The following is a 21,584-nucleotide window of genomic DNA, read 5'->3' as shown; positions in this document are numbered from 1 at the left end:
AATGTCTGGTGTGTACGTGGCGGCAAGGTTTGTAAGTGATAAGTCAGGTGCTGATATAGCTGTCAGATGTGTATTGTGAGAGCAAGGTGTGCATGGGGCTGCCAGGTGTAGATGTGATGGCCAGGTGAACATGTGAGAGATATGAGTGTATGTAATGATCAGGTGTAGAAGTAGTGGCAAAGTGTGTATGCAACGGCCGAGTGAACAAGTGATTGCCAGATTCAGATGTGATAGGCTGACGTAGAGATGAGAGCCAAGGTATGTATCTGACGGCCAAACTTAGATGAAACATCCAACTGTGTATATGACATGTTCAAATGTGATATCCAGATGTATATGTACCAACCAGGTGGGCTTGTCACGGTCAGGTGTGACTGTGACTTGTGTAGGTGACGACTAGATGTGCTTGTGACACGGGAAGGACTGCCAAACTGCCGTGTGGGCTGCCGGTGTTGGACGGAGGAGGTAGACAGGTTCAGCGAGATGAGGTCCTCTTAGTAGGTGGTGTAAGATGGGGCTAGGATGATATTACATGCTATTTTCTACACTGTTTCCAGCTAATGTTTCCCCCACGTAGCTGTGAGGAAGAAGGATCAGGCTAGGGAGATATAGATGAGCTTAGGTAGAATGAAGATGATATATTCCTAGGCTCAGATGATGGACCGCTGAATGATCTCAGTGGGCAGAGAAGGTACAGATAGTACGATGAAGAATTTGATGATAACGCTGACAAGACTCCTCCCGATTTCAAACACCGTCGTCACTGGTGACGCCAAGAAGTTTAGAGTTACCGACTACACAAGTGGGTCGGCAGAACCAACTGTAATGATAGAGGGGTAGGATGTTGTGTGAAACCGGGTTGATGTGCATCATCACAGTCTAAGGTGTGAGTGATGGTGACGTCGCTGGCCGTAGTGACGTGTGCGCGAATGTGTGTTTGTGTGTGTGTGTGTGTGTGTGAAAAGGGTAGCAGGAAGGTAGAAAGGGTAGGGGGATGTAAAATAAGAGAGAAAGGGAACTTAATGAGGGAAGAGAGGGTTGGTGCCACGTGACCTCCCTCCTGTGAGCCAGGTTTGAGAGCAGCTCACCAGCCTTCATACACTCTCCCTCCTGTGAGCCAGGTGTGAGAGCACATATGGGTCAGTGAGTAAGGTCATTCACTCACACCAGCACCCGACGAGCACCATCTACCACAACCCATCATTACGACACCTGTTTAAGCAACAGTATAATTATCACGACCTTATACAGTACGCTGATCCTCCTGAACTCAAGTACAATTTCGACAATAGACGAAAAACACTTCTTTTCCACAGTGCTTACTCACAGAAGGTGTACAACAGAACGGAGGTGGGCGACACAGAACTCTTCATTAAGTACTCTAAATAACAGGACGCCCTGCGAGGGTTGGGCAATAGAATTGAACAGGAAGGAAGGGCAGATATCCAAGGATATGAGGACCTTAGGCGGGTCAGTACGAACGAAATGCCTCATTACCAAACAACCCTTCTCAGCCATACGTAAACCTTCGCTCCTCATGACATTGGCTGCCTAATGTGAGCTGAGAACCCCTCTGTGTTGGCCGGTGGCTCGTCAGACACTGGCCTGGTAATACCAGAGTCACCCCCGCCCTTCGGGGTACAAACCCACTATAAGTAACAATGAGGTATTGACAGAGTTATTGTATTTATAGCTACGTCTTTTTAGGTTTTGTTGGTTTGAATGTATATTTCAACGTGAGAATATTTAATCATACACTGTAGAAATTTAATTTTGAATACGAATTATTGTCTGTTGAATTTATGTGTCACGTTTTAATGTCTTTTATGATAAGGTGGGATTGTTAGTCAGAATTAATTTTCTTTATTCTTTCTCGTTTATTCATTTCACGTTGGGCTTTTATGATATATATACATACATATATATTTGTCAAGAAATATTTTAGATTCTGTGATATTTATAGAAACTCGTAATGTATATATTACATATGAATTATTCTTTCTCTGTTGTTTACGATGATGGTAAATGTAACTTATCAAAACATAAGGCAACAAAACCAAAGATATTTATCCAAGCCACAGTGAATCTTGTCCTATTTCGACTGCGTTTTCCAAGCAACAGATCCATTGTGTGTTTATGTGTGTGTGTGTGTGTGTGTGTGTGTGTGTGTGTGTGTGTGTGTGTGTGTGTGTGTGTGTGTGCTTTCATACCTCACTTGTTAGAGACCAGAACAATACTGCCATTAATGAGATCTCTTCTAAGTTCAATTCATCGCAAATGTTCACGGCAACAATGAACAGATAAAATCGAAATACATTATTTGGAGAATCTTTATTCCATCTTCAGGCGAAAAGATAATGTCCACCACACTTTCTCTACAATATTTGGAGGTTTCGTCTCAGTAGTAGTAGTAGTAGTAGTAGTAGTAGTAGAAGTAGAAGTAGAAGTAGAAGTAGTAGTAGTAATAGTAGTCGTCGTTGTGGTAGTAATTCTGTGGGTAAAAGTCATTTCTTGATCAATTCATTATTTCTTCCGTAGCCAGTGTATCTTAGACTGGGTACTGCACCGATGTTATGCTGACTGTGTTTAATAAACACGAAGGAAATGACAGTGAGGAGCAGCACCACACACACACACACACACACACACACACACTATGGTGGTACACACGACAATCAGTCTTAAGAAATTACATCACATCTCTACCACTTAAATGAGGTGGCTGCCACCTGCTCGACCAGCAAGCTCTTCTTTTGACATGGGCAGGACGCACATAGAAGACCGACTCACGATTTAAGGGGTCCTTAATGGTGTCCACATGACGGATAACAAGGAACAAATACAAAATGACGAGAAACAAGAGAAGGGAGGCCCGTTGGTTGCGGGTAGAAACAAATGAAGCGATGATATGTAATCTACGCTAGTCATGTTCATCTGACCTACAAGTTATCATTATTCATAATGTTATTGTTATCAAAAGTGCATTACAGCCGAGCTCCGTTGCTGACGTAGATGTCTTGATAGTTTTCGAGCTACAGCGGTTTGAATTTAGGGCAAAGATACAAGTGGGTCGTACTTCAGACCATTTTCTTTCTCCTATCCTATGAAAGAAAACGCCTGAGAGTTGGTAGGGATTTGAATTCGAGGGAGACCGTCGGGTATGTCATTTTTCTAGCGATACTTCGCACGTCCTGCACGTATATCTACATACATCTGCCGAGGGACTTGACATTGTGATGAAATCGCATCTCGAGGCCTGACCAGCACATGGAGCCAATGTCGCAATAGACAAAGGGCCTCGCGTGACCTTACATGACTCAGCACGACCAATCAGGTCATGAGACAGGTCCCTCATGGGTAGGAAGAGAGTTTTGGGCCTTGTTGATTCAGGTCCCTCATGGGTAGGAAGAGAGTTTTGGACCTTGTTGATTCCTCCAGGTGTCCGTCATTATGCACCTTGGGGACCACGTCTACTCAACTTGTCTCCTACACACCCGGGTTCCTGTGCAGTGAAGCAGTGAAGTTAGCCCACTGGATGTTGGTCATTAGAACGTGCCTGCAGTGGACATGTCTACCGCGTGACTCAAAAAAGTTCATTCACCCCATATGGAGATCGTGAGGCGTCTCTATCGTCAGGAGCAAATTCCTAGGCAATTCCTCCGTCAACAAGTTTCCGTGAAGGTTCGTCATCGTTTTCTTCTGCCACGGTCTCTGCGGGGTCTTTGTTCTGCTTCCTCCTCTGCCACACCACCTCAGCCACTTCCCATCAACCACATCAAAGCTGTGATACTCTCGTAACTCCTCCCTTCTTATGCACAGATTTGGGGATTTCGGCACGTCGCCTCTCCCTTAGCTGCACCACGAGATCCAGCGAAGACGCACCTCTCCTATGGGCTTCCTGCCTCACTTTCTGCACCTACACCAGCGCCCCGAGACTCCTGCCACCCCTGCCTGCATCGACTCGCCTTAGTGATCTCATGTTTCAGCCTAATCCTGCACCATTTGCGAGTGTACCTACGGAGCTACACATAGTGTTGTATCTACCCACTTTAGCACTGTCCTGTTACTCGTGTTTGCGCAACTCTCCTCTCTGTCCTCACCGTGACAGTAAAATAGACTTCTCGAAACGCCTCTAAACTGGCGATCCCCTGGAACAGTGACTCTCAACTTAGACGGCACCGCCCCCAGTGGACGTTCTTGGAACTGAAGGGAGCAATAAACACAGTGGGGACAACATGGGGCGCTCAGAAGATACCTTAGTGCTTGACTTGAGATATAAAAGTTGTATGAGAGCATTAATTGTCCTCTTTGAGAAGCCGAGGAAGTCAGACGTGATGCCTAAAAGTCCCCTCCTCCCCCACAGCCTGTGGCTCCTTGGTGCTGACCTCGACCTGACCCTCCCGCGTCCCAACCCTTCCCTCTGGAAGTGGCTTTGGCTTGAGGTCTTACGGTGAAACTGTGATCGAGTCGAGACGGTGTGAACCTTGCGAAACTTCTTACTGTAGCGCAGTGTGGTAGTGTGTGTGTGGCATAGTGGTTATTACTGTGGCATAATGTGGTAGCATGCGGCATAGTGGTTATCACTGTGGCATAGTGTGTGTGTGGCATAGTGTGTTAGTGTATGGTACAGTGTGTTAGTTTATGGCATGGTGTGTTACTGTGTGGCATAGTGTGTTAGTGTGTGGCATAGTGTGTTAGTGGATGATATAGTGATCATTACCGTCGCATAGTGTTAGTGTGGCATTATGGTTGTTATTGTGTCATATTATCATTATCATTGTTATCATCATTATCATCAAAGAGGTGAATCACACATTACGGAAGTTCCCACTGCAAACACGACTCTCCACAACAATAAACTTAAAGAACTAAAGACACAAGGATTCCTCTCCTTTAGGATGGCATTGTCCTCCCCCTTATATAAACAAACTCCTTATTGCATCAATGAGAACAGATGTTCTGCCATATTACACAAAGCTGCTACACTCTTACGAGAATAACAACCAGACTGGCAGTACTGACGCGCGTACGAATCCGACTTGCGTGTGGGGCTTAGAGAAACGCAGTCGTTCTTTTAATGCAAAGTGCCTGGCGAGGGATGTTATTTTAACTGTTGATGAAGATTCACTTTAGATTCGCTGGCACGAGTTGCTACCCTGTATGACCTCATATTTCCTGCAATATGTTGCATACTAATGTTGCACATTGCAATGATGCGATGAAGCCGTCCATATGTAAGGTGGATGGACCATGTCGTGTAAGAGACTCGTCCCTTGAACAGATCTGCTATTTTCACATGGACTGAAGCCCCTTGTAAACATCTGGGATTGTTGATGATACATGGATCAGCTCTTTAGCATAGATTTCTCAGATTCCGTCACGCCGTCTTTGAGACGTCATCCTTTGGCGCTACCGCTCACAGGATGAGCATGGGGTGTCCGGCACCACTCAACAGTCAGTGGGACCACGAACCTTTTCCCTCTACCTCTCGGTTCCACTGAATAAAGCCCTCCCTCCTCCCTCCACTTAAGTCACCCTCCTGGTTGTCATTACCTTGTGGTTGGCGTAAACACGGTGTCTCCCCCACATGTTATTGGCGACAGGTAAAGGCTTATTTAACAGCCAGTGGCCACGGGGTACGTCTGGCGTACGGATGGTCAAGTTAGAACGAAGGTCAGTGGGCGTACCTACGCCCACTGACCTTCTCCTGTACGTGGCTTCTATACAACACCCTTTACCCCCCTCCTCCTCTCTCTCTCTCTCCACCTCGATCCCACTAGAGACATGACCCACTGCCCCTGAATCCCACTTGAGACGAATCTCTTTCCCCCCTAGATCCCACTGGACGTAACCTACTGAATCTCACTACAGACGAAATTTCCCTCCTCCCAAATCCCACTAGACACTTCTACCTCCCACTAGAGACATGACCCACTGCCCCTGAATCCCACTTGAGACGAATCTCTTTCCCCCCTAGATCCCACTGGACGTAACCTACTGAATCTCACTACAGACGAAATTTCCCTCCTCCCACATCCCACTAGACACTTCTACCTCCCACTGGATCCCACTAGACACATCCCTTCTCCCTAGATCCCACTAGACACATCCTTTCTCCCTAGATCCCACTAGACACATCCTTTCTCCCTAGATCCCACTAGACACATCCCCATTCCCCCAAGATCCCACTCGTGAAGTTCTCATTTCCATAGATCCCCTCCTGGATTCCACTGCATACGACCCCATTATTCCACCAGAGATCCCACTTGGCCAAACCCTCTCTTCCTCCTCCTCTTCTTCCTCCTCCTCCTCCTCCTCCTCCTCCTCCTCCCTCCCCCTCTCGATACATAGAATCCTCTGGTCTCTTCTCCACATCTATCAGCCTCATACCAGGGCTCATAAGGTGCCTGTTATACTTAGCCTCATACCAGGGCTCATAAGGTGCCTGTTATACTTAGCCTCATACCAGGGCTCATAAGGTGCCTGTTATACTTAGCCTCATACCAGGGCTCATAAGGTGCCTGTTATACTCAGCCTCATACCAGGGCTCATAAGGTGCCTGTTATACTTAGCCTCATACCAGGGCTCATAAGGTGCCTGTTATACTTAGCCTCATACCAGGGCTCATAAGGTGCCTGTTATACTTAGCCTCATACCAGGGCTCATAAGGTGCCTGTTATACTTAGCCTCATACCAGGGCTCATAAGGTGCCTGTTATACTTAGCCTCATACCAGGGCTCATAAGGTGCCTGTTATACTTAGCCTCATACCAGGGCTCATAAGGTGCCTGTTATACTTAGCCTCATACCAGGGCTCATAAGGTGCCTGTTATACTCAGCCTCATACCAGGGCTCATAAGGTGCCTGTTATACTTAGCCTCATACCAGGGCTCATAAGGTGCCTGTTATACTTAGCCTCATACCAGGGCTCATAAGGTGCCTGTTATACTCAGCCTCATACCAGGGCTCATAAGGTGCCTGTTATACTTAGCCTCATACCAGGGCTCATAAGGTGCCTGTTATACTTAGCCTCATACCAGGGCTCATAAGGTGCCTGTTATACTTAGCCTCATACCAGGGCTCATAAGGTGCCTGTTATACTTAGCCTCATACCAGGGCTCATAAGGTGCCTGTTATACTTAGCCTCATACCAGGGCTCATAAGGTGCCTGTTATACTTAGCCTCATACCAGGGCTCATAAGGTGCCTGTTATACTTAGCCTCATACCAGGGCTCATAAGGTGCCTGTTATACTTAGCCTCATACCAGGGCTCATAAGGTGCCTGTTATACTCAGCCTCATACCAGGGCTCATAAGGTGCCTGTTATACTTAGCCTCATACCAGGGCTCATAAGGTGCCTGTTATACTTAGCCTCATACCAGGGCTCATAAGGTGCCTGTTATACTTAGCCTCATACCAGGGCTCATAAGGTGCCTGTTATACTTAGCCTCATACCAGGGCTCATAAGGTGCCTGTTATACTTAGCCTCATACCAGGGCTCATAAGGTGCCTGTTATACTTAGCCTCATACCAGGGCTCATAAGGTGCCTGTTATACTTAGCCTCATACCAGGGCTCATAAGGTGCCTGTTATACTCAGCCTCATACCAGGGCTCATAAGGTGCCTGTTATACTTAGCCTCATACCAGGGCTCATAAGGTGCCTGTTATACTCAGCCTCATACCAGGGCTCATAAGGTGCCTGTTATACTTAGCCTCATACCAGGGCTCATAAGGTGCCTGTTATACTCAGCCTCATACCAGGGCTCATAAGGTGCCTGTTATACTTAGCCTCATACCAGGGCTCATAAGGTGCCTGTTATACTTAGCCTCATACCAGGGCTCATAAGGTGCCTGTTATACTCAGCCTCATACCAGGGCTCATAAGGTGCCTGTTATACTTAGCCTCATACCAGGGCTCATAAGGTGCCTGTTATACTTAGCCTCATACCAGGGCTCATAAGGTGCCTGTTATACTCAGCCTCATACCAGGGCTCATAAGGTGCCTGTTATACTTAGCCTCATACCAGGGCTCATAAGGTGCCTGTTATACTCAGCCTCATACCAGGGCTCATAAGGTGCCTGTTATACTTAGCCTCATACCAGGGCTCATAAGGTGCCTGTTATACTTAGCCTCATACCAGGGCTCATAAGGTGCCTGTTATACTTAGCCTCATACCAGGGCTCATAAGGTGCCTGTTATACTTAGCCTCATACCAGGGCTCATAAGGTGCCTGTTATACTTAGCCTCATACCAGGGCTCATAAGGTGCCTGTTATACTCAGCCTCATACCAGGGCTCATAAGGTGCCTGTTATACTCAGCCTCATACCAGGGCTCATAAGGTGCCTGTTATACTTAGCCTCATACCAGGGCTCATAAGGTGCCTGTTATACTTAGCCTCATACCAGGGCTCATAAGGTGCCTGTTATACTTAGCCTCATACCAGGGCTCATAAGGTGCCTGTTATACTCAGCCTCATACCAGGGCTCATAAGGTGCCTGTTATACTTAGCCTCATACCAGGGCTCATAAGGTGCCTGTTATACTTAGCCTCATACCAGGGCTCATAAGGTGCCTGTTATACTTAGCCTCATACCAGGGCTCATAAGGTGCCTGTTATACTCAGCCTCATACCAGGGCTCATAAGGTGCCTGTTATACTCAGCCTCATACCAGGGCTCATAAGGTGCCTGTTATACTTAGCCTCATACCAGGGCTCATAAGGTGCCTGTTATACTCAGCCTCATACCAGGGCTCATAAGGTGCCTGTTATACTTAGCCTCATACCAGGGCTCATAAGGTGCCTGTTATACTCAGCCTCATACCAGGGCTCATAAGGTGCCTGTTATACTCAGCCTCATACCAGGGCTCATAAGGTGCCTGTTATACTCAGCCTCATACCAGGGCTCATAAGGTGCCTGTTATACTTAGCCTCATACCAGGGCTCATAAGGTGCCTGTTATACTTAGCCTCATACCAGGGCTCATAAGGTGCCTGTTATACTCAGCCTCATACCAGGGCTCATAAGGTGCCTGTTATACTTAGCCTCATACCAGGGCTCATAAGGTGCCTGTTATACTTAGCCTCATACCAGGGCTCATAAGGTGCCTGTTATACTCAGCCTCATACCAGGGCTCATAAGGTGCCTGTTATACTCAGCCTCATACCAGGGCTCATAAGGTGCCTGTTATACTTAGCCTCATACCAGGGCTCATAAGGTGCCTGTTATACTCAGCCTCATACCAGGGCTCATAAGGTGCCTGTTATACTTAGCCTCATACCAGGGCTCATAAGGTGCCTGTTATACTTAGCCTCATACCAGGGCTCATAAGGTGCCTGTTATACTCAGCCTCATACCAGGGCTCATAAGGTGCCTGTTATACTTAGCCTCATACCAGGGCTCATAAGGTGCCTGTTATACTCAGCCTCATACCAGGGCTCATAAGGTGCCTGTTATACTTAGCCTCATACCAGGGCTCATAAGGTGCCTGTTATACTTAGCCTCATACCAGGGCTCATAAGGTGCCTGTTATACTCAGCCTCATACCAGGGCTCATAAGGTGCCTGTTATACTTAGCCTCATACCAGGGCTCATAAGGTGCCTGTTATACTTAGCCTCATACCAGGGCTAATATGGTGCCTGTTATACTTAGCCTCATACCAGGGCTCATAAGGTGCCTGTTATACTTAGCCTCATACCAGGGCTCATAAGGTGCCTGTTATACTTAGCCTCATACCAGGGCTCATAAGGTGCCTGTTATACTCAGCCTCATACCAGGGCTCATAAGGTGCCTGTTATACTTAGCCTCATACCAGGGCTCATAAGGTGCCTGTTATACTCAGCCTCATACCAGGGCTCATAAGGTGCCTGTTATACTCAGCCTCATACCAGGGCTCATAAGGTGCCTGTTATACTTAGCCTCATACCAGGGCTCATAAGGTGCCTGTTATACTTAGCCTCATACCAGGGCTCATAAGGTGCCTGTTATACTTAGCCTCATACCAGGGCTCATAAGGTGCCTGTTATACTCAGCCTCATACCAGGGCTCATAAGGTGCCTGTTATACTCAGCCTCATACCAGGGCTCATAAGGTGCCTGTTATACTTAGCCTCATACCAGGGCTCATAAGGTGCCTGTTATACTCAGCCTCATACCAGGGCTCATAAGGTGCCTGTTATACTTAGCCTCATACCAGGGCTCATAAGGTGCCTGTTATACTCAGCCTCATACCAGGGCTCATAAGGTGCCTGTTATACTCAGCCTCATACCAGGGCTCATAAGGTGCCTGTTATACTTAGCCTCATACCAGGGCTCATAAGGTGCCTGTTATACTTAGCCTCATACCAGGGCTCATAAGGTGCCTGTTATACTTAGCCTCATACCAGGGCTCATAAGGTGCCTGTTATACTTAGCCTCATACCAGGGCTCATAAGGTGCCTGTTATACTCAGCCTCATACCAGGGCTCATAAGGTGCCTGTTATACTTAGCCTCATACCAGGGCTCATAAGGTGCCTGTTATACTTAGCCTCATACCAGGGCTCATAAGGTGCCTGTTATACTTAGCCTCATACCAGGGCTCATAAGGTGCCTGTTATACTTAGCCTCATACCAGGGCTCATAAGGTGCCTGTTATACTTAGCCTCATACCAGGGCTCATAAGGTGCCTGTTATACTTAGCCTCATAACAGGACTCATATGGAGCCTGTTATACATATCAGCCTCATACCAGGGCTCATAAGGTGTCTGTTATACTTAGCCTCATACCAGGGCTAATATGGTGCCTGTTATACTTAGCCTCATACCAGGACTCATAAGGTGCCTGTTATACTCAGCCTCATACCAGGGCTCATAAGGTACCTGTTATACTCAGCCTCATACCAGGGCTAATATGGTGTCTGTTATACTTAGCCTCATACCAGGGCTAATATGGTGTCTGTTAGACTATCCACCGAAATGCGACCCATCTACACTATATGACTCAGTACAACCCCATCAGTACCATACGACTTAATGTTTATGAGTAACTTTTGATGTGGAACTTAATCGAATGCTTCTTGAAAATGTGAATAGATGACATACATCATCTGCTTTACTATTATCATACATATTGATGATTTCATAAAAGAAATCGAGCACATTTGTCAAACATAAGTGTTTTCGTTGAATCCGTGATGAGAATCATTTATTAAGTGGTGGTTCTCTGAATAGTTAAGAGCTTTATCCCATATGTTGGTTTCCATAAGCTAATTGGACGATAATTACTGGACAGTGATTTATCACTATTTTTTTTTCTTTTTACTATGGCTGCTACATGGGAGAATTTCCTTGCATCTTATCTGATGCTAAGAACAACTAAGGGATTTAGATGCATCATTTTTCACCTCTTTTAATATCGTCGGCTGAAACTTATCTGGACCTTCCGTTTTGTTTACTTTCATTCCATTGAGCGCTGGAAATACAACTTCACCTTTTAGTTCAATATGTTGCAAAACATTTTCCCCTCTTAGTAAGGCAAGTGACTTGTGTCTTCAATTGTAAATACAGATTTAAAAGAATCGTTTAAAATCTTTGCCATGGCTTCCTTGTCTTGAATCAAGTCACCATCTTTGGTAATCAATGGCCCAATGGACTGGGTAATTACTCTCTGACTTCTAACGTAACAATAAAACTCTTTAGGATTTCTTTCGCTATTTTCAGCAATATGCACTTCATACTGAAGTTTGCTTTGATGTACGAGTCTAACAGACTATAAATCTCAAAGTAACAAGCACTAATGGGGCCTGTAACGTCCCTGTTACTACAACAAACACTGTAACGGGGGCCTTTATAACGTCGTCACACAATAATCTTAACAGGGCTCACAACATTTTTGTTATATTCATAACCCCGTGTGACATTACTCAGACGTTTCCTGTGACGTTTGTTAGTCATGTAACATGACTAATATGGCCTTGTTTACATCTGAGGAGGTGGGGGAGGGGGGGGGGGATTGGTAACAAAGACGTTATCACCCGAACTCTACCCTAAAACACCCCCCATTTCCCCTATGTTTTCCCGTTCGATTCTCCTTTCACTGTTTTACGTAAAGATAGCATGGCAATGAGATGAATTTCTTTCAAGGCAACGCAAGAAATTTCACACGTGTCTTCGGAGGAGAGGACTTGATTACCTACCTGACGAAGAGATGAATGATAGAAGCAAGTCACCAAAGTGCATTTGTTTGGTGATGACAAGTGTTAACTTCACTGTTAATGAGGTCGAATACATAGACTTTTGACGTATAAAATGGATACTACCGGGCTCCGCCTGCAAGAGATTACACCACGATTGCAAAGACACATGTGGCGAGGCTGTGTACCATTAGGAACATGGTTTCGTCAAAGAACCTCATACTCCAAAGGAGTCTGCATTCTCCTGCTACTGGAAATAGCGCAGCTTTGGGCTTACAGGAGTCTTTAGAAAGGTCCAGAGTAATGCCAGGTCTCTTTCGTAGAAGCTGGTTCTTGGGATAAACAGAACAAGAACAACAAAAAGACGAGTCATATATACATTTGAGGGTGTTCAAGAATTTTCTTTCGGCTGGCGGATGTAGTGACGTGATGGAGAATGACCTTAATTCTCCTGTGGTACCAGTTGACAGCCCCACAACAGAGCAAACTCACCAACCAATACTTTACTCACCACAGCCCCACACAAGGTGGAGGAGGAGGAGGAGGAGTGGTAGTAGTAGTCATCACAGCCAGTATGATAAGTGTTCATCGAAGCTTTCCATAGAGACATGGAGGCAAAATGCCATAAGAAAAACTTGAAACAATAGCTAGGAATGGGGTCCTAGCTTCGACAAGGACTTCGTCAGGAGATTCACCCTCCTGACGAGGACCTTGTCGATCCTATTTGAGAACAATGAATTCCCAAACCCCTGCTTGTATTCTAACCCACATATACGAAATGATTATCTCGTCCCTGATGACAGTCATTGTATACAACGAAGGCCAGTCAGCAGACATTCTAGCCATCCCAAACAACACAGCAGGCTAGATGTGGTTCACATTTCCTTCAAACCTCCTTCAAATGTAAGGACTGGGGAGGATACTCTACTGAGGCAAGGGTTGGGGAGGATGAGGGAGGAAACGGGGAGGATACTAGAGAGATAGAGGTTGGGGAGGATACGAGTGAAGCAGGAGACGGGGAGGGTACTAGTGAGGCGGGATGTAAGACAATTACACTGATGAGGAGGGAGAAATGGATGACATTAGTGAGGTAGGGAACACGGCAGGTACACTCATGAGGGATAGGGAGGATGAGGGCACTAATGAGGCTAGGGGGGAGCAATAGGAGGAGGAGGAGGACAGTAGTGAGGAAGCGAACTAGTAAGACACTGATTAGACAAAGTATAGGAAAGACACTAGTGAGACAAGGGGGTACAAGTTGGTCACACAAGTGAGGCAGGAGGCGAGGTAGACACTAGTGTAGCAGAGGACGGTGTGGATACTAGTGTGGCAGAGGACGGTGTGGATACTAGTGTGGCAGAGGACGGTGTGGATACTAGTGTAGCAGAGGACGGTGTGGATACTAGTGTGGCAGAGGACGGTGTGGATACTAGTGTGGCAGAGGACGGTGAGGACACTAATGAGGCAGAGGACATGCAGAGGATACCAGCGAGAGGAGGAGGAGGAGGAGGAGGAGGAGGAGGGAGAGGTGAGTGGTGGGGTGGGAGGGAGGGAGGGCTGGTGCAGGGGCTGGAGGTGGTGGAGTCCCCCCAACCTCGTCAGAGGGCCGGGGGGGGGGAGGGTGACCACACACCCCCACCCACCCCACCCACCCAGCCACAGTTCCCTGAAGGGACAGGTCAAGAGAACCAGCCTAAGGTGAAGCGGATACATCAGCGCCTCAATCGCTGGGTCATGCACTTGGAACTCATGAGACTTGACCGTGGAGGGAGCAGCTGCATGACTCTGGCTGTGTCCAGAGAGTGGGCTGTGGGGGAGTGAGGAGAGGACATTTGTTGCCTAGTACAGCTGATCTCGTGCCTCATGAATTAGCCAGTAAAGTTTCCATCTGATCAGCTGCGAGAGACATGATTATGTCGATTCATTAGTTTCACATAATTTTTCTCTCCCTGGAGCACGAAGCGTTGCATAATGCGAGGCTCCGGCCAGTGATGATGCAGCCGTCGGCCATCTGCCACGAATTATGTTACATACCAACACAACACCTCCTGCTGCCCCTCCTCCTCCACTCACCCCCACCCACCTCGAGCCCCAGCCTTCTCGTCCTCCTCCTCCTCCCTCCTGCTCCTCCTCCTCCTTCCACGCTACACACACACACACACGTCCACCTCGGTCGCCGCCAGCCACAACTGACACCCCCCCCTGCCCTGGAACACCTGCACCAGCCATCAACTGGAACACCTGGAGAAGTCGTCGCCTGGAACACCTGGACCTACACTCGCCTGGAAGACCTAAACCAGTTATCATCTAGAACACGTGAGGACGTCATCACCTAGAATATCTGGACCGTTCCTCACCTGGATCGTTCCTCACCTGGAACACCTGGATCGTTCCTCACCTGGAACACCTGGACCATTCCTCACCTAGAACACCTGGATCGTTCCTCACCTGGAACACCTGGACCATTCCTCACCTAGACCTGGGCCAAGAACCATCGGAATGAATCATTATACATCTCGATCTTACGATACCCCATGTGTTATTGTCTGGATTACGGCTGTTCTTCAAGCAATGATGTTCGTCAGTTATCATTGTGTGTTCTCTAGAACAACATCCTTGAGCCTTAAACTTCAACGAATCGAACACCTTTATGATCCCCTTCTTCTGTAGGGTGTCAGCATTAATAGCATTTATCCTCTTATGCAAAAAAGAAATGGACCCCACTACTTCTTCATGGCCTTCGTCATAATATAAATATTCCTCACAACTTTCCCGTCAGTTGTGACAGTCTTGTAATTCCACCTCTCGACTCAATGGGCATACTTGGTACCACTTGACCATCCACTCTTTCTTGGAAACCCCACATTACGGAAATAGCCGAGTCTGCCTCGAAGAAACTGGGAGTCCTGTTGAGGTGTCGAAATTTCTTTTCTTCCAAATAGTTGCTCCTTTGATAACAAAGGACTGATTCGTCCTTGTGTGGTGTACTACTCCCACTTCTGGGGTGGTTTTAGTTATGTATCCTTACTTGACAATATCGAGTCGAAAACGGTCCGACTTGTAAACTGTCCCAGGTTGACTTCAAAGCTTGACCCACTTGCTCTACGAAGCAATGTTGGCTCACTTTCCCTCTTTTATAGGTATTACTATATTCTTTTTGGCTTCCGAGAGCTGGCTGATTGTGTAACCCTCACCACGTAGCCAGACTATGTAATACTCGGCAAGCTGCTGCGCCACTGGATTACTGTATGGCCCTGAGCAACTAAAGGGTGGGCCGTTTTGATAACTGTTTCTTTCCCTACACCTCGAAGTTTTGAAACTCCCTAACTTCTCATGTATTTCCCAATAACTATGACCTGGCGCAATTTAAAAGACAGATCTTTCACTTCCTCCAAGATTCTTAGGCACTCTTCCTTGTCTCTTATTTTTCCATTTCATCAACCTCTTTATATTTCATTTTAGGCCTGGCCTTGACGTGGCAGATTCAAAAGGAGGAAGTCGAGAGAAAATGCAAATAAAAACATGTTTATTTGTCTCAGCACAGGAGGAAGAGAGATTAGTTGGCATTTGAATTTTTGAACGAATAAAACTTGGAGGATGCAAAGAGTTTTGGATAGCTGGGAGTGGACACGCCACTTGAAGCGAGTCATAGGGTGGGTAAGGGGGCGAAGGTCCTGAGAGCATGAAGGGATTATGTTCTCTTATATGCATAAGAGAATATAATCCCTTCATAAATCATCAAAGTATAGGGCAAGCTAAGACCACCACAATCATTCTCTACCACACTCCCATCCTCTACCTTCACCTGACTTTCCTAAGTGCGAAGACCTTAAGCAAATCCTCCAACCGTTACCCAGCGAATTTGACCTCTACCGACTCCACTTCCACGCATGAACTCCGGGGGAAACACGGTCCAACAATCAATATATTATTTACGCCAGCGTTCTCAGTTGTAGCATTTCAAGATGCGATTCATTCCTGATTTGTTCTTTGCAACGTGTTGTTGTATCATTTATAATCAATTTGACTGAAGATTGGGCAGTGTTCGCGTGCCCTAAACGTCTCGTGTATTTCAACAATAAAGCGAAAATGAATATAGGGCATTTACCTCACACCTTATCTGATGAAGCGAAACGTGTGGCGAGAAAAATGGAAAAAACAACAACAGAAATCTAGTGAGTATTGCATATGCATCTGTATCTAACAAACTGTGTATTAAAGAAAATATTCCCTCTGCCTACAATATATATATATATATATATATATATATATATATATATATATATATATATATATATATATATATATATATATATATATATATATATATATTAGTGCTTATGCACCTGGCCATAAGAAGAGAGATAATGAGAGGCGAGTGTTTTAGGAGCAGCTGAGTGAGTGTGTCAGCAGTTTTGAAGCAAGAAACCGGGTATTAGTGATGGGTGATTTAAATGCAACAGTGAGTAATGTGGCAGTTGAGGGCATAACTGGGGGGGACATGGGGTAATCAGTGAGGTGAATAGGAAAGGTGAACAGCTTGTGGAGTTATGTGCTGAAACAAGGACTGGTGATTGGGAATACCTGGTTTAAAATGAGAGTCTGCAGCTGGCGGGATATCTGATTATTACCTGGAGGAGGCGAGGGTGAAGATTTGTCGAAGTTTTCGGAACGAGGAAACGGTATGAGATAATGGTAGTGAAAGTAATTCAAGTTGAAAATAGAGACGTGTGTTAGAGATTACCAGGAGAGATTGGTCGTAGAATGGCAAAAGGTGAGAGTAAACGAAAAGAGGGTAGTGGTTGTGGAATGGGCTTAGCACACGGAAAGTGGGAGGTGGGCAGGTGAGAGGGTAATGAGTAGCGAGCTGACGAAGCAAAGTTGCTAAAGAAAGAGAAGATAAAGGTGTATGGGTGGTATCTACAGGGAAGGCGTGCCAATAAATGGAAGATGGACCAGAGAAAGTGGCAAGAGATCAAGAGAAAGATACAGGGGTTGAAAAAGAGAGCAATCAAGAGTTGGTGTGAGCAAGTATCAATAAACTTCAGGGAGAATAATATGCTCTGGAATGATCTTAATAGTGCAAGAAAAACTAGAGAATAAATGGGAATATCGGTGATGTGAGCAAATGGGGAAGTGGTAGCAAGTTGTGAGGAGGTGAGGGGATGGAGTGAGTATGTTGCAGGACTGTTGAATGTGTTCGATGGTGGGGTGTCAAAAGTGGGGTGTTTGAGTTGAGAAGGTGTGCGAAGGAAGAGAGAGACTTGGAGAGTGTTCTGATAAAGAGAGAAGTTGTGAAAGCCCTGTGTAAATTGAGATGTGGCAAGGCGGCTGGAGTGGATTGTATCGCAGTTAGATTGCTTAAGAAAGGAGGTGACAGAGTTGCTGATTAGGTATTTAGGATTTTCCGTGTACGAATGGACCATGAGGAAGTGCCTGGGGACTGGCGAAATGCATGAATAGTGCTTGTGTGCAAAGGCAAGCGGGACATAAGCAAGTGTTTGAATTACAGAGGCACACGTTTTTTGGGAGTCCTTAGCAAGTTGAATGGTGATTGGGAGTCTGGTAGCATGTGTAGAGCCATCAGGCTGGGAGGTGCAATGTGGTTTTCGGAGTGGTAGGAGATGTGTGAATCAGGTGCCTGCGTCGAAGAAAATACTTCGATGGATACCAATGACAGCAGTGAAATATTGCTGTAGAAAGAGGGGGGGAGTTGAGTGGTTTGGAGGATCTTAGGGTTACTATTACGCTGGTAAGTTTCCAGATGTTTGGGACCTTGTTGTGTAAAGTCTGGTGCGGTTGAAGATACCTATAAGTCCTTGGATCGACCATAGCAAGTGAGTTGTTTTAAGGTTTTGGTGATTTTGATTGTATCACTGAATGTAAAATGTGGTTGGGCATTTGTGTAATGACCAATGTAACCGGTCTCCACCTGCATGAGGTTACACCAAGAGTGAAAATCACCTTTGACGACGGTATGTCATCGACAGTATACGTAGTCTCTTTATAAACTACTCACTCCAAAGGAGTTCGCACATCCCTGCTACTGGATGTAGTACAGCCTTGAGCTGCAGGGGGCCTCCGGAATGAGGCCTTGGGTAGCATTAGAACTTTCTTAAAAAGAGATCCTGGGTTAATTATAGATAATTATACATGACCCAAAGCTGACTGATGAGTTTCGTGTCTAACTGGCACGTCATGTCATATACTGTGTGATTCTCTGCTTGCTTGATATATATATCCACAATTAAATCCTGCTTTCTGTGCAGCAGTGTATAAGCAGTTGAATTAGTATATGACCAAGTCTCATATGCAGTGGCTTCACATAAACTCTTGACATATTACGTCTTACAACCTCACTGTTTTCATACGTCACAACACTTACCTCACATGACCATGGGTTCACATGATCCAATACGTAATGCTTGTCTCACATGACCCCCTTCCTTCACATGACACTTAAGATAGTCCATGTCTCACGTGACCATTGTCTTCACATTACACTCGGCATGATACATGTCTCACATGACCACTGTCTTCACATGAATCCTGCCTCCTATGACCCGTAACGTCACAGGTTTTCGCCATAACACTTCTTTCACATGAGCAGGTGCTTCACATTGTCATGACGTAACACGTTCCACGTGACCACACATCATCAGCCACAAAGAATGAACCATAACGAGACATGACCAACAACATGCATGTGTCGTAACCATCCATGATCAAGTGTAACCCTCTTTGCCCTCATGAATCTACTCCTTTAAGTGTCCATGTCTCTTTGACTAGTGGTGGACATGACTTAGTAGACATGGATGGCTCTGGACTGACATGACCAAATGCAGCTCATGTCCCCTCCATGAAGGTCAGCGTGACCTGTTCCAACGCTCGGTCTTGGGAATCGCATAACCAAATTCCTTAACGTGACCTACGACCTTACACACGCTGTGACCTCTAATGACCCCCGTGTTCCTCCCTCCCGGTTGGCCGCGAGGTCATTCTCCCCGCGTGGTCCATGGTCTCGCATGGGCCGAGGACAGAAATAACCTGTTTCTCCGCCTTGGCGTGTGGCCTCGCTTGACCCGTGGTTTGACATACCTCTCGTGTGTTAAATGACCCGTGGATACAAAATGACCCCGTTTTACCCTTACGACCCGTGGCCGCAGATGACCCTCGTCCTCCACGACCCTGAGTGACCCTTGACCTCCACGATTCCTGGCCTGTTAGGACCCCTTGGCCTGCACGACAACAACCTTGATGGCTGGGTAGGGGTGAGTGGAGGTTGGGGAACGCGCGCAGGGCACCTAAACATCGGGGGGGGGGGGGGGTTATCATTACGCCTTTCACTCATGCTCAGGTGTGCACTCCAGTAATGGAGGTATAGATTGATTGGCTATGCCGCAGGAGGGGAGGAGGCCAGTCCTTCACCTTGGCAACAAAATACTCCCACATCACCGTCTTGGGAGAGTTATATACTATGTTTAGCGCGACGGCGTCTTGCGCTGCTGCTGCCGCCCACCCACCCCGCGAACCCCCAGCGCAAGTTTTGTCTCGTATTCTCTCTCTCTCTCTCTCTCTCTCTCTCTCTCTCTCTCTCTCTCTCTCTCTCTCTCTCCATCATCATTTTTACTGTTTCTTAAGTTTACTGACAGACGTCTTCTCCTGTTCGCTTCCCGTACTATCTTTTGTGTGTGTGGTATACTGCGTCTTAAGGCGTGCCACATGTTCCCATATATCATCGGTTTATGAGGCAATTCTCCTTCATCCTCGCGTGCCTTCGTCGTCATCTTTTTGGATTGATAATCTCAGGTTCCCGTTGGCGGCAGCTGCGCCCAAAGTGCGCGTGGCTCCCACATAAACATGACTGCTGGGGCTTTGTGTGTGATGGGCCTTCTTGGTTTACTTTGAAAGAAAAACAACTCCCCCATTTTTCCCCCCATTTTCCCTCTCCCCAAGATGCCTTACTCTATCTTCGCCCCTGATCCTATTTTCTTTTCTTTCTCTCGTGCACCTGTTGGCTCTATCCCGTAATGAGGGCTAGACCCCAGCCAGCTCCGGCGGGCTATCCACTCCTCCAGGTGCAGGCTAGCCCCTCTGCCTCCCGGGTGTCTGCGGTCGTCGCTCTCTCCACACTGTCCTTGGCAAGGTCGTCTCTCCACCTGGGCGGCCCCCAGGACGCTCACTCTTCAACATGCACCACTGTTTCCTCACCCACCCATCCTCGCCCTTGCTACAGCCTTGCCCCTGCGCCCGCCCGCGCCCTCGCCCGCCCGCCCGACGTCATTAACAGTTTTATCTGTTCGTCATAACGCCGCGTCGAATTGACGGTCTACAATAACGTCATAGGCCAAGGATTTAAACGAGAGGATATAAACGCCGAGGAACAATTTTTCCTTTTTTTTCTTCTTTTTTTTTTTCAAATTGGAGATATTCAAGAGAAGTTATTTCCGCCACCCAGGCGATGTTTGACATCTGGAAGTTGAAAGCTTTGTGTGTGTGTGTGTGAGAGAGAGAGAGAGAGAGAGAGAGAGAGAGAGAGAGAGAGAGAGAGAGAGAGAGAGAGAGAGAGAGAGAGAGAGAGAGAGAGAGTCGCAAGGACGCAGGCGAACCTCAGTTAAAAGAGCAGGAAGCTGGGGGTTGAGGACTTCCTACCAGGGCAGTCAGGTAACCCCCTACGGTGCTCTGTCCTGTCCACCTCCCCCCCCCTCCACACACACACACACACACACACAGAGCCGACCATGGGCTAGCATCGGTGCCTTCTGGCCCTGGTACTGTTGAACCCTAAGAATAACAGCAATGTAGATGAACTCCTAACAGAGATGTGTGGAACAGACAAACCAGCCCACGCACAGACACACACACACACACACACACACACACACACACACACACACACACACACACACACACTGATGAAATCGTGGCTTTATACTCCTATCGTATCTACATGTGTGCGCCTGAGATACTCATATCTTTAGGCATCCTAAAGATGAATACTTCACGTTCTGTGATGATATCTGCCAACATACACGTATGGCTCCACTCTCCTGTGTGATCCTGCTGAGAGAGAGAGAGAGAGAGAGAGAGAGAGAGAGAGAGAGAGAGAGAGAGAGAGAGAGAGAGAGAGAGAGAGAGAGAGAGAGAGAGGTTCAGGAAGTGGTGTAATGGGCCCCCGTCCCACGACCCCTGCAAATTTAAGGCAGTGTATTGACCTCCTCCTCCTCCCAGTACCCTAGTTAACTCAAGGATCATCCCGTACCCTTGCCCTTGTAGCAGGCCATTAGGTAGTAGGTTGTTGACAACAGCCGCCCAGGGTGGTACGACCGTCCTGACTGAGGAGCGTTCAAGTGGTTGCCGGAACCATCATACACTCGGTCCATGTCAGGATTGCTCGTCTTACTTGCTGTCTCAT

General features: G+C 46.9%; 1 long non-coding RNA gene across 1 annotated transcript in view; it reads right to left on the bottom strand.

The window, feature by feature from the left end:
- Positions 1–2,262: 2,262 nt before the first annotated feature.
- The window catches only part of LOC139750124 (uncharacterized), a 33,559-nt gene continuing 14,237 nt past the window's right edge, over positions 2,263–21,584 (bottom strand). Inside the window, exon 4 of the long non-coding RNA XR_011713087.1 lies at positions 2,263–2,491. This is a non-coding gene — a long non-coding RNA (uncharacterized lncRNA). The remainder of the gene's footprint in view (positions 2,492–21,584) is intronic.

This window comes from Panulirus ornatus, chromosome 9 (genome assembly GCF_036320965.1).
Source record: "Panulirus ornatus isolate Po-2019 chromosome 9, ASM3632096v1, whole genome shotgun sequence".
Lineage (NCBI taxonomy): Eukaryota > Metazoa > Arthropoda > Malacostraca > Decapoda > Palinuridae > Panulirus > Panulirus ornatus.
The sequence above is the reverse complement of the archived record's forward strand: the minus strand, read 5'-3'. Positions and strand labels throughout refer to the sequence as shown.